Genomic DNA, 13169 nt, shown 5'->3' on the forward strand with positions numbered 1-13169 from the left:
GTGGTATCTGAGTGTGGTTTTGATTTGTATTTCCCTGATAAGGAGCGACGTTGAACATCTTTTCATGTGCCTGTTGGCCATCCGGATGTCTTCTTTAGAGAAGTGTCTATTCATGTTTTCTGCCCATTTCTTCACTGGGTTATTTGTTTTTCGGGTGTGGAGTTTGATGAGCTCTTTATAGATTTTGGATACTAGCCCTTTGTCCGATGTGTCATTTGCAAATATCTTTTCCCATTCCGTTGGTTGCCTTTTAGTTTTGTTGGTTGTTTCCTTTGCTGTGCAGAAGCTTTTTATCTTCATAAGGTCCCAGTAATTCACTTTTGCTTTTAATTCCCTTGCCTTTGGGGATGTGCCGAGTAAGAGATTGCTACGGCTGAGGTCAGAGAGGTCTTTTCCTGCTTTCTCCTCTAAGGTTTTGATGGTTTTCTGTCTCACATTCAGGTCCTTTATCCATTTTGAGTTTATTTTTGTGAATGGTGTGAGAAAGTGGTCTAGTTTCAACCTTCTGCATGTTGCTGTCCAGTTCTCCCAGCACCATTTGTTAAAGAGACTGTCTTTTTTCCATTGGATGTTCTTTCCTGCTTTGTCAAAGATGAGTTGGCCATACGTTTGTGGGTCTAGTTCTGGGGTTTCTATTCTATTCCATTGGTCTATGTGTCTGTTTTTATGCCAATACCATGCTGTCTTGATGATGACAGCTTTGTAGTAGAGGCTAAAGTCTGGGATTGTGATGCCTCCTGCTTTGGTCTTCTTCTTCAAAATTACTTTGGCTATTCGGGGCCTTTTGTGGTTCCATATGAATTTTAGGATTGCTTGTTCTAGTTTCGAGAAGAATGCTGGTGCAATTTTGATTGGGATTGCATTGAATGTGTAGATAGCTTTGGGTAGTATTGACATTTTGACAATATTTATTCTTCCAATCCATGAGCAGGGAATGTCTTTCCATTTCTTTATATCTTCTTCAATTACCTGCATAAGCTTTCTATAGTTTTCAGCATACAGATCTTTTACATCTTTGGTTAGATTTATTCCTAGGTATTTTATGCTTCTTGGTGCAATTGTGAATGGGATCAGTTTCTTCATTTGTCTTTCTGTTGCTTCATTGTTAGTGTATAAGAATGCAACTGATTTCTGCACATTGATTTTGTATCCTGCAACTTTGCTGAATTCATGTATCAGTTCTAGCAGACTTTTGGTGGAGTCTATCGGATTTTCCATGTATAATATCATGTCATCTGCAAAAAGCGAAAGCTTGACTTCATCTTTGCCAATTTTGATGCCTTTGATTTCCTTTTGTTGTCTGATTGCTGATGCTAGAACTTCCAGCACTATATTGAACAGCAGCGGTGACAGTGGGCATCCCTGTCGTGTTCCTGATCTCAGGGAAAAAGCTCTCAGTTTTTCCCCGTTGAGGATGATGTTAGCTGTGGGCTTTTCATAAATGGCCTTTATGATCTTTAAGTATGTTCCTTCTATCCCGACTTTCTCAAGGGTTTTTATTAAGAAAGGGTGCTGGATTTTGTCAAAGGCCTTTTCTGCATCGATTGACAGGATCATATGGTTCTTCTCTTTTTTTTTGTTAATGTGATGTATCACGTTGATCGATTTGCGAATGTTGAACCAGCCCTGCATCCCAGGAATGAATCCCACTTGATCATGGTGAATAATTCTTTTTATATGCTGTTGAATTCGATTTGCTAGTATCTTATTAAGAATTTTTGCATCCATATTCATCAGGGATATTGGCCTGTAGTTCTCTTTTTTTACTGGGTCTCTGTCTGGTTTAGGAATCAAAGTAATACTGGCTTCATAGAATGAGTCTGGAAGTTTTCCTTCCCTTTCTATTTCTTGGAATAGCTTGAGAAGGATAGGTATTATCTCTGCTTTAAATGTCTGGTAGAACTCCCCTGGGAAGCCATCTGGTCCTGGACTCTTATTTGTTGGGAGATTTTTGATAACCGATTCAATTTCTTCGCTGGTTATGGGTCTGTTCAAGCTTTCTATTTCCTCCTGATTGAGTTTTGGAAGAGTGTGGGTGTTTAGAAATTTGTCCATTTCTTCCAGGTTGTCCAATTTGCTGGCATATAATTTTTCATAGTATTCCCTGATAATTGTTTGTATCTCTGAGGGATTGGTTGTAATCATTCCATTTTCATTCATGATTTTATCTATTTGGGTCATCTCCCTTTTTTTTTGAGAAGCCTGGCTAGAGGTTTGTCAATTTTGTTTATTTTTTCAAAAAACCAACTCTTGGTTTCGTTGATCTGCTCTACAGTTTTTTTAGATTCTATATTGTTTATTTCTGCTCTGATCTTTATTATTTCTCTTCTTCTGCTGGGCTTAGGCTGCCTTTGCTGTTCTGCTTCTATTTCCTTTAGGTGTGCTGTTAGATTTTGTATTTGGGATTTTTCTTGTTTCTTGAGATAGGCCTGGATTGCAATGTATTTTCCTCTCAGGACTGCCTTCGCTGCATCCCAAAGCGTTTGGATTGTTGTATTTTCATTTTCGTTTGTTTCCATATATGTTTTAATTTCTTCTCTAATTGCCTGGTTGACCCACTCATTCGTTAGTAGGGTGTTCTTTAACCTCCATGCTTTTGGAGGTTTTCCAGACTTTTTCCTGTGGTTGATTTCAAGCTTCATAGCATTGTGGTCTGAAAGTATGCATGGTATAATTTCAATTCTTGTAAACTTATGAAGGGCTGTTTTGTGACCCAGTATATGATCTATCTTGGAGAATGTTCCATGTGCACTCGAGAAGAAAGTATATTCTGTTGCTTTGGGATGCAGAGTTCTAAATATATCTGTCAAGTCCATCTGATCCAATGTATCATTCAGGGCCCTTGTTTCTTTATTGACTGTGTGTCTAGATGATCTATCCATTTCTGTAAGTGGGGTGTTAAAGTCCCCTGCAATGACCACATTCTTATCAATAAGGTTGCTTATGTTTATGAGTAATTGTTTTATATATCTGGGGGCTCGGGTATTTGGTGCATAGACATTTATAATAGTTAGCTCTTCCTGGTGGATAGACCCTGTGATTATTATATAATGCCCTTCTTCATCTCTTGTTACAGCCTTTAATTTAAAGTCTAGTTTGTCTGATATAAGTATGGCTACTCCAGCTTTCTTTTGGCTTCCAGGAGCATGATAAATAGTTCTCCATCCCCTCACTTTCAATCTAAAGGTGTCCTCAGATCTAAAATGAGTCTCTTGTAGACAGCAAATAGATGGGTCTTGTTTTTTTATCCATTCCGATACCCTATGTCTTTTAGTTGGCGCATTTAATCCATTTACATTCAGTGTTATTATAGAAAGATATGGGTTTAGAGTCATTGTGATGTCTGTATGTTTTATGCTTGTAGTGATGTCTCTGGTACTTTGTCTCACAGGATCCCCCTTAGGATCTCTTGTAGGGCTGGTTTCGTGGTGACAAATTCCTTCAGTTTTTGTTTGTTTGGGAAGACCTTTATCTCTCCTTCTATTCTAAATGACAGACTTGCTGGATAAAGGATTCTCGGCTGCATATTTTTGCTGTTTAGCACACTGTAGATATCGTGCCAAGCCTTTCTGGCCTGCCAAGTTTCAAAGGAGAGATCAGTCACGAGTCTTATAGGTCTCCCTTTATATGTGAGGGCACGTTTATCCCTTGCTGCTTTCAGAATTTTCTCTTTATCCTTGTATTTTGCCAGTTTCACTATGATATGTCGTGCAGAAGATCGATTCAAGTTACGTCTGAAGGGAGTTCTCTGTGCCTCTTGGATTTCAATGCCTTTTTCCTTCCCCAGTTCAGGGAAGTTCTCAGCTATAATTTGTTCAAGTACCCCTTCAGCACCCTTCCCTCTCTCTTCCTCCTCTGGGATACCAATTATGCATATATTATTTTTTTTTAGTGTATCACTTAGTTCTCTAATTTTCCCCTCATACTCCTGGATTTTTTTATCTCTCTTTCTTTCAGCTTCCTCTTTCTCCATAACTTTATCTTCTAGTTCACCTATTCTCTCCTCTGCCTCTTCAAGCCGAGCCATCGTGGATTCCATTTTGTTTTGCAATTCGTTTAAAGCGTTTTTCAACTCCTCGTGACTGTTCCTTAGTCCCTCGATCTTTGTGGCAAGAGATTCTCTGCTGTCCTGTATACTGTTTTCAAGCCCAGCGATTAATTTTATGACTATTATTCTAAATTCACTTTCTGTTATATTATTTAAATCCTTTTTGATCAGTTCATTAGCTGTTGTTATTTCCTGGAGATTCTTCTGAGGGGAATTCTTCCGTTTGGTCATTTTGGAGAGTCCCTGGCGTGGTGAGGACCTGCAGTGCACTTCCCCTGTGCTGTGGTGTATAACTGGAGTTGGTGGGCGGGGCCGCAGTCCGACCCGATGTCTGCCCCCAGCCCACCGCTGGGGCCACAGTCAGACTGGTGTGTGCCTTCTCTTCCCCTCTCGTAGGGGCGGGATTCACTGTGGGGAGGCGTGTCCCGTCTGGGCTACTTGCACACTGCCAGGCTTGTGTTGCTGGGGATCTGGCGTATTATCTGGGGTGGGTAGGCAAGGTGCACGGGGGCTGGAGGGGCAGGCTTAGCTCGCTTCTCCTTAGGTGATCCACTTCAGGAGGAGCCCCGTGGCAGCGGGAGGGAGTCAGATCCGCTGCCGGAGGTTTGGCTCCGCAGAAGCACAGAGTTGGGTGTTTGCGCGGAGCGAGCAAGTTCCCTGGCAGGAACTGGTTCCCTTTGGGATTTTGGCTGGGGGATGGGCGGGGGAGATGGCGCTGGCGCCTTTGTTCCCCGCCAAGCTGAGCTCTGCCGTCAGGGGGCTCAGCAGCTCTCCCTCCCTTTGTCCTCCAGCCTTCCCGCTTTCCGAGCAGAGCTGTTAACTTATGACCTCCCAGACGCTAAGTTGCGCTTGCTGTCGGAACACAGTCTGTCCGGCCCCTCCGCTTTTGCCAGCCAGACTCGGGGGCTCTGCTTGGCCGGCGAGCCGCCCCTCCGCCCCGGCTCCCTCCCGCCAGTCCGTGGAGCGCGCACCGCCTCACCGCCCTTCCTACCCTCTACCGTGGGCCTCTAGTCTGCGCTTGACTCCGGAGACTCCCTTCTGCTAATCCTCTGGCGGTTTTCTGGGTTCTTTAGGCAGGTGTAGGTGGAATCTAAGTGATCGGCAGGACGCGCTGTGAGCCCCGCGTCCTCCTACGCCGCCATCTTCCGGACTCTACTCTTATTTATTTTTGAGAGAGAGAGAGAGAGAGAGCACACAGGAAAGGCAAAGAGAGAGGAAGAGAGAGAGAGAGAATCCCAAGCAGGCTCCGCACTGTCAGTGTGGAGCCTGATGTAGGGCCTGAACCCGCGAACTGTGAGATCATGACCTGAGCTGAAATCAAGAGTTGGGCACTTAACTGACTAAGCCACCCAGGGGCTCCAGGAACTAATATTTTAGACAGCAATAACATGAAAGATGGGAGAGGATGATTCAGAGTGAAAACATTTTAATATCCTAATATTTTCTTGACGGTAACCATGCAGTGTTAATGATTTAAGATAAAAGAAAAGAAACAGAATCTGTAATTTCTTAGATGGTTAGAGGAAACTAAGATGATAAAGAAAACATGATACTCACCATCCCCCCACCCCCCATACACCGTCCAAAGGGCAGGAAAGGAAAGGCATAAATAGAAAAAAACACAAAATAAGAATGGTGGAAATGAATTCAAATATATTGGTAATTACAGGCAATGTAAATATTCATGGGATGGAAAAGCACATAGAAGTCAAAACAAACGAACCAGATCTACCTGGGTACCAACAGCAGCCTCAGAAACATTGTACTCGATGCACAATGTGTTAGGATACACACAATTTGGAACCACTTTGTAAAATACAAAGTGACACAAAACAATGTTATTTATTGTTTGTGGATATAAACACACGTAGCAGCACAGTGAATGGAGTAATACATGCCAATTTAGTGACGATCTCAGGAGAAGATGAGAGTGGAGGGATGGGGGAAGGTGAGAGAGTGTCCCTAACTTGATCTGCAATTTATTTTTCCTTAAAAGAACAAGTCCAAAGCAGTCACGATAAAAAGCTAACGTGGGACATGTGGGTTGTGGAATGTGGGTGTCTGTTTTATTAATTTCTGGACTTCTCTATATATTTAAAGTAACCACTCAAAACCACGAACCCTCTATATTTTATATTTAATTCCATTTTTCTGAGGACATAAAGAAGAAACAGTGCTGTTCTTCTGGAGCTCGTTTAGGTAAAGATGCAAGTTACTCTGTTTCCCTCCCCTCCCAGATTCGTGCTCTGTCCTGCTGAGTCCTCCTTCTGTAAACAGAACCCCACCAACCAGTCTTCCTCCCTCTGCTAACAGTATTTCCTGCTCTTGTCTCAACAGGCCCTGGGGGCGGTGACCGCTTCTCACCTTTGCTGGACTCTGGATGTCTTACCATACCTGGTTTGTTCCCTTGACCCTGCTGGAAACTCGGAGAACAGTACCTTTGTTAAAATGCTTGCATTTTAACCACCTGGGAAGACACAAGAAGACATTGTGAAAAATCAAAAACAATTCGTTTTTGTTTTTGTTTAGTTTATAGAACTTCTTTGCTGTGGATGAAAAGATTGATAAGGTGACCTTCTCCATGTCCCAGCCTATTTGCACTATCTGAGCACGTGTGGTGGACAACTTCTTGATGAAAAGAGATCACGACTGACATACACGGGGAGAATTGCTCGTGCGCCAAAGATCTTACGATTCCTTGAGTGGTATCAATTGTGTTTTATGATTTCCTTGTTCATCTACTTAATTAATTTTGATTGAGTGGTGCTCTGCCCCAAGAATTGTGCCAGGTAATGGGGATACATTACAAGCTTCAGTAGACAGGGCAAACCTGAGATGGGGTAAATTCTAACGGAAGCAGAGAGTGCTATGCGGTACCCAGGAGGGTTATCCACCCAAATCCTGCACTGTAAGATATGGTTTCCCAAAGGAAGTAACATCTAATCTGAAACCTGAAGTTTATGCACTAGTGAGCCAGATTATGGACAACAGCCGGTGGGAGGGAATGAGTTTTAGTTTTAAGGTATTCTGGGCAGAGAGAAAAACAACTTGGGCAAAGACCAGCAGGGGATAAAAAGCATTTGGGAAATTAAAAGCATACCTCTTGGGTTAACGTATGGATTGCAGGAGAGGAGGAGAGTTGGGGCAGGAGAGGAATGCAGAGGTCAGATCACAAAAGGTCTTATAAGTATGTTTAAGGATATGAGTGTTATTATGAGGTCAGTGAAAAGCTGTTAAATCTTGTAAAGTGGGTGGTGTATAGCAAAATGATATTTGCATTTGAGAAAGATTTACCCTGAGGATGAACTTGAGATAAGTAAGCGAGATATCTTAGTAGGTTCTCTGGAGTAACCCAGGCCAGAGATGATGAGCTGGGTTTGAGACAGTGAGGCTGGACAGAGTGGCTGCAGCAGAAAGGATGGCTCACGCGGGCCACCTGAACCCATCCTGTCACAGTTAGGCAACTGCTGTCATTATAGGACAGCCCTGCAAAATGCAAACTGTCCTCTCCTTGTTGGCTTTTAACCAGACTGTGAACGCCCTGCAGGCAGGGAATATTTTGTGTCCATCTCTGTGTCTCTAGGATCTCAGTGATGCTCAGGGAATGAATGTTCTTGAATAAGTGGATCTCGGCAACATCTTATTTTTTGATACAATGGTTACCCTCATGACTTCCAGACCCAACACTGTTAGGAGAGTTCTATAATGATTGTGAAGTCAATGTCTAGGGCTGTTTCAGAGGCACATGAAGGCGTGAGTGCTTTAACTCAGTTCTCTGTGCATATTGAAACGTGCAGGCTGTTTTTCCCTGACTCAGTTCTCTTGTGCCATCTGCTGGGATGAGCATTTCACAGCACACCAAAGCGAGATGGCCAATGAAGACAAGCCAGAAAGCTCCGTGGGAGAAGTAGCAGACAAAACCCTGGACAGCCTTACAATTTAGCCGGAGAAACAAGTCTTGTGCCCACGCAGCAATCCCTGTGCAGTGAACCTTCCCAAGATGTCCTGGGGTGTTTTCCCCAGACAAATATCCCTTTCTACCGGTTTGCGTGCAGACGATCTTAACTTTCTGCATTCTTCTTCAGCGTTTGCGACGACTTTACCATACGAGACGTTAGTATTATTACAGGCTTTGAAATGAGGAAAGAGAAGCATGGAGATTGAAATAAAATGCCAGCTCTGAGCTGGCTGGGTGGCCGGTCAGAATAACTTTAAACAAGGAGCCGAGTCAGAACTGAAGCCTGTTTTACTCCCAGGTGCACACTGGACTCACAAAATATCCCAGACAAAATAAGACAGAGGTCAAGAGGGGGCAGAGGTAAGCTGCTTGGTTGCAGCATGGGCAGGGCGGGTCAGGCATGGAGCTGAAAAGTCCTCAGTGCACTTACAATGCCGTTGTTGGTGCAGGGGTTAGAGGGGCCGGGGGAGCAGCGGGAACAATTCTCCTGCAACGTGTGTTCCCCAATGACAGGTCAAGGGCGTGTCCCCAAGGGAACAAAATTTTGTAATTCTATGAAGATTGATAGAGCTTGCGCCTAGGCGGTACTGAAAACCTTTGGGGGACGTTGTCAAACAATAGATATTGCTATGGTGGTTGACATGTGTAGTTAAAACAAAGAAACTAGCACACCATCCTCTTCTCGTTGAAACTTAAGTTATTCCTATATAAATATATGCTTGTATAAACGTACAAATATATTCTTGGTGTCAAAACACCCAGCTCAGATCATGATCTCATGGTCATGTGATCGAGCCCCTCGTGGGTCTCTGTGCTGAGTATGGAGCCTGCTTGGGATTCTCTCCCTCTCCCTTGGCCCCCCTCCCCTGCTCTCTCTCTCTCTCTTTAAAATAAATAAAAATAAAAATAAAAATAAAACCCTAAAAAAGAAAAACCCAAACAACCACAACATTTTCCCCCAACATTCGGGGAAAGCTCTAATTCTCCTTTACTTTCCCCAGAGGTATAGCAGTCAGTGGTAGGCTTCTAGATCTTGTTCTATGTGTTTACACACACGTGTTTTCCAATGGGAGCATGGAGTATGGTTTAGTGTTTTATCCCCCGTGTGAACGCTATCTTGCTGGACTTCCCTGCCCTGCCTCTCCAACAGAGGGGCTCACGCTCGCTCTTCTGACTCACCGGGACTTGTAGTTTGATTTGCATGAGGCCCCTGCTAGGATCTCCATCTAATTGCCTAATGACAGTCATCCTGGTCCCCTCAGACCAGGCCTCCAGGCTGGGAGGTCTCTGCAGCTCATACCCAGCTTCACAAAGCTTTCTTTCTTTCTTGTATTGCGGTAGAGCATACGTAACATAAAATCTTACTATTTTAACCACTTTTAAGCGTGCAGTTCAGTGGCATTAAGTACATTTACATTGTGTGTAACTATTAACACCATCCGTCTCCAGAACGTTTCCCAAACTCTGCACGCATTAAACACTAGCTCCCCACTCCCCTTCCCTTAACCCCTGGCAACTATCACTCCACTTTCTGTCTCTATGAAGGGGAGTGATACGGTATTGGTCTGTGTGACTGGCTTATTTAGCTTAGTGTGGTGTCCTCAAGGTTCATCCATGTTGTAGCATGTGTTAGAATTCCTTTCCATTTAAAGGCTGAATAATAGTCCATTTTACGTATACACTACATTTTGTCCACCCATTCATCCACTGATGGACATCTGGGCTGTTTGCTCCTCTTGGCTATTGTGAATAACTCTGCTCTGGACACGAGTGTGTGAAGACGTGTTCGATTCCCTGCTTTCAATTCTGGTGGGTAATTGCCCCGAAGTGATGTAATAGCTTTCTGAGCACACCCTAAGCTGTACTTTTCCTTCTTCAGATGGATGCCCCCTGTTTTTTAGCTATTTACCGAAGTTACCCACCTACCAGAGACAGTCCTTGCTTTCTAGGACAGCGATGGGTTGAAACATATGTATTTCCAGTTCTAACGATTTTGGGGCAGGAGAGAGAGAGGCTGTTCTCAAAGTCCTGTACTTCAAGACTCATTCAGGAGATCCCCCTGCCAGGGCACCTGGGTGGCTCAGTCGGTTAAGCCTCTAACTCATTTTTTTTTCTTTAATTTTTCTTTATTTTTGAGAGAGACAGTGTGAACGGGGTAGGGGCAGAGAGAGAGGGGGGGACAGAGGATATGAAGCAGGCTCCGGGCTCTGAGCTGTCAGCACAGAGCCCGATGTGGGGCTTGAACTCATGAACTGCCAGATCATGACCTGAGCCAAAGTTGGACACTTAACCAACTGAGCCACCCAGGCGCCCCAAGAAAGAGATAATCTTAAGCAGGTTCCACACTCAGCAGGAGCCCGATGCAGAGCTTGATCCCACGACCCTGGGATCATGGCCTGAGCCAAAATCGAGTCATATACTCAAGGATGGACTGAGCCACTCAGGTGCCCCTACTTAGAATAAAAAAATTAATTACAGATATCTTTACTATTTACACACAGTTAAATTTCTTTTTAATATTTATTTTTGAGAGAAAGAGAGCGTACACACCTACAAGCAGGGGAGGGGCAGAGAGAGAGGGGGGCAGAGGATCTGAAGCTGGCTCTGTGCTGACAGCAGCGAGTCTGATGCAGGGCTCACGCTCACAAACTGTGAGATCGTGACCTGAGCTGAAGTCAGACACTTAGCCGACTGAGCCACTCAGGCGCCCCGATATTTGTACAGAGTTTAGAAATTCAAACAACAAATGAAAAGTTGATAAACCTTAACCCACCCCTCCCTATCTTGGTACTAATCTCTGGAAGGAAAAAACTCTGTTTCAGTTTTCAGGTCTCTGAGTATTAATCTGCTTCTCTAGATAATAAACACCCACCACTACACAATCAATCTTACAGAATATTTTCTATTAGTTTTTGCTTTGGTAGAATTTAGTTCTCCTCTCCCATCACCCACCTTTCTGCCTCCATTGGTTGCCACCCTCACCCCTCCCTATCTCTATGCCCATTGGCTTTGCAGACCCTCCCTCCTCTGTGACTCACCCTTTGACTGTGGGCCCAGCCATGTGATATCCTTTGGCTAATGGGATGTTCACAGACACGATGCAGTCAGGGATTAGAGGATTGTTTGTGCGGTGGAATCTGCTCCCTTGTATCTCTGCCGTCACGTGATGAGCCTGCTGGTCTCCAGAGAAGGATAAAAGATGTGGGGCAAAGCTCTTCCAGTGGACTCCTAGACCCACAGAAGGAAGCAATGCTATCTAGCCAGACTGCGCCTAGATCAGCTGAACTCCAGCTCATTTGCAGGTGGGCAAGTGGTAATAAATGATTGTTGTATTAAGCTGCTGAGTTTTGGGGTAATTTGTTACTCAGTGATAGCTAACCAATATACACACCCAACTTCCCTGCCCTGTCCTCCTCCTCCTCCTCCTCCTCCTCCTCCTCCTCCTCCTCCTCCTCCTCCTCCGGTTATATCCTGATTTTTGTTCCTCTGCTGTTACCATTTAACCCTCTTCATTCCATTAGTTGTTGGTGGGATCCCTTCTCTCCCCATTTTGTATGATAACTTTATTCTCACTCCTCTTCCCCCCCCCGCCACCCCACCACTTTCCGACTCCTGGTTTCCATCAACTATACCTTAGCTTTCACACTGGGAGGTTTACATTCATTAACATTTTGTCCATAGCAAAAATTTTGGACACTTGCTGCTTTCTAAGTCCATTATGTTCCTGTGGAGGAAAATGGAGAAATTTTAGGAGGAAATGGAGATTATTTTAGAGAGCCGATTCACAACTTCTTATGAACTGGTGTAGTGTGTTTTCCTTCTTTAAAATCAAAGGATCCCGGATTAATATACCTTCAGTCCTGTCAAAGCTCCTGAAGACTGTAATGTAAGGAGAAGGGAAGGGAGGGCTGACTGTCAGAATATTACTGTGCATTGAGTTAGGTTGGGCTATTAGTGAAGATACTAGGAAATAGAGTGTTTCCTGTGTTGACAATACATTTCACTTGTCACACACATTTGTGCTACTAGCAGATGACTAGGTGATAGCAGTTTAATAAAACACCTGCACTTTACAAAGGTCTTTAAAAAAATTTTATTTTAACGTTCATTTATTTTTGAGAGACACAGAGACACAGTGTGAGTAGGGGAGGGGCAGAGAGAGAGGGAGGCATAGAATCCAAGGCAGGCTCCAGCTCTGAGCTGTCAGCACAGAGCCTGACAACAGGGCTCGAACCCACAAACTGTGAGATCATGAGTGGAAGTCAGATGGTTAACTGACTGAGCCACCCAGGTACCCCCAAAGTTCTATTTTAATTAATAAAAATAAATTAAACCAACTTGGGCATTGTGCCCAGGAAATCTGTATGACATATAATTGTAAGAAGAATACTATCTATTGATACCTTTGACCACTGATTTTTACCAGTTACAATGAAAAATTGGAGGTGAAAATGTGTAGATATTTTATAAGATTTGGGCTTGGAGGTGGTGATGTTAGAAACTGGAATTCTCAATCTGTAGGAATGCTATCCTTGGGTTTTTGGAATCTTTTAGATCTTTTCCGACCCCTCCACACCTACAAGGGACAGGGAACGGAATGCGTTGACTTCTGTCCCAGGACATTGGCTCCTTTTATTTTCCTCATATCCTCTGGAATCATGAAGAGAGCACCGGTTGGGGGTTAGGCAGTTTTAGGTCAGAACAGCTGTGTTACCACATGTTGGCACGTGTAAACGTGGGCAAGTGCCTTAACTTCTCTTAATTTACAGTTTCCTCAACTGATGAAAAGAAATGCATACCTTCTAAGTCGTGCTGTGAAGAGTAAATAAGCTAAGGTATACAAAGCGCTTCACATTCCTGAATCAAAGAGGATGCATAACAAAAGGTAGCTGCCTTTGTTATCATCCTTATTCATTAGATTGAGACACAGATTTCTTTTAACATTTAACTGAAGTCATTCTATTATCCCGGACTGCTTACAGTGAGAATGTATCTTTTCTTTTCCTGCTATCCTCTTTCCTGTGATAACTCCCACCAGAGGTACTCCAAGATTCCTGGATACTATCGTCTTCAGCAGAGAAAACCCGGAAAACCATGGTGTTGAGGATTTTTGACTGTCGTTGCTGGTCCTGCCACATGGTGTCGCTGTTGAGACAGACAACC

The 13169-nt window shown here is 43.7% G+C and overlaps 1 long non-coding RNA gene across 2 annotated transcripts in view; it reads right to left on the reverse strand.

Annotated features, from left to right (window-relative positions):
* LOC122221640 overlaps window positions 1–13169 on the reverse strand; it is a 76533-nt gene that overhangs the window by 39354 nt on the left and 24010 nt on the right. Inside the window, exons 3-5 of one of the 2 annotated variants that reach the window (XR_006203346.1) lie at window positions 11639–11730; window positions 11045–11181; window positions 6413–6515 (exon numbers count right to left, since the gene is read on the reverse strand). This is a non-coding gene — a long non-coding RNA (uncharacterized LOC122221640). Of the gene's footprint in view, window positions 1–5949; window positions 6516–11044; window positions 11182–11638; window positions 11731–13169 lie in introns of those variants that run through there. The other variant, XR_006203345.1, reaches the window with a different exon arrangement.

The sequence above is a fragment of the Panthera leo genome, chromosome B3 (assembly GCF_018350215.1).
Source record: "Panthera leo isolate Ple1 chromosome B3, P.leo_Ple1_pat1.1, whole genome shotgun sequence".
Classification (NCBI taxonomy): domain Eukaryota; kingdom Metazoa; phylum Chordata; class Mammalia; order Carnivora; family Felidae; genus Panthera; species Panthera leo.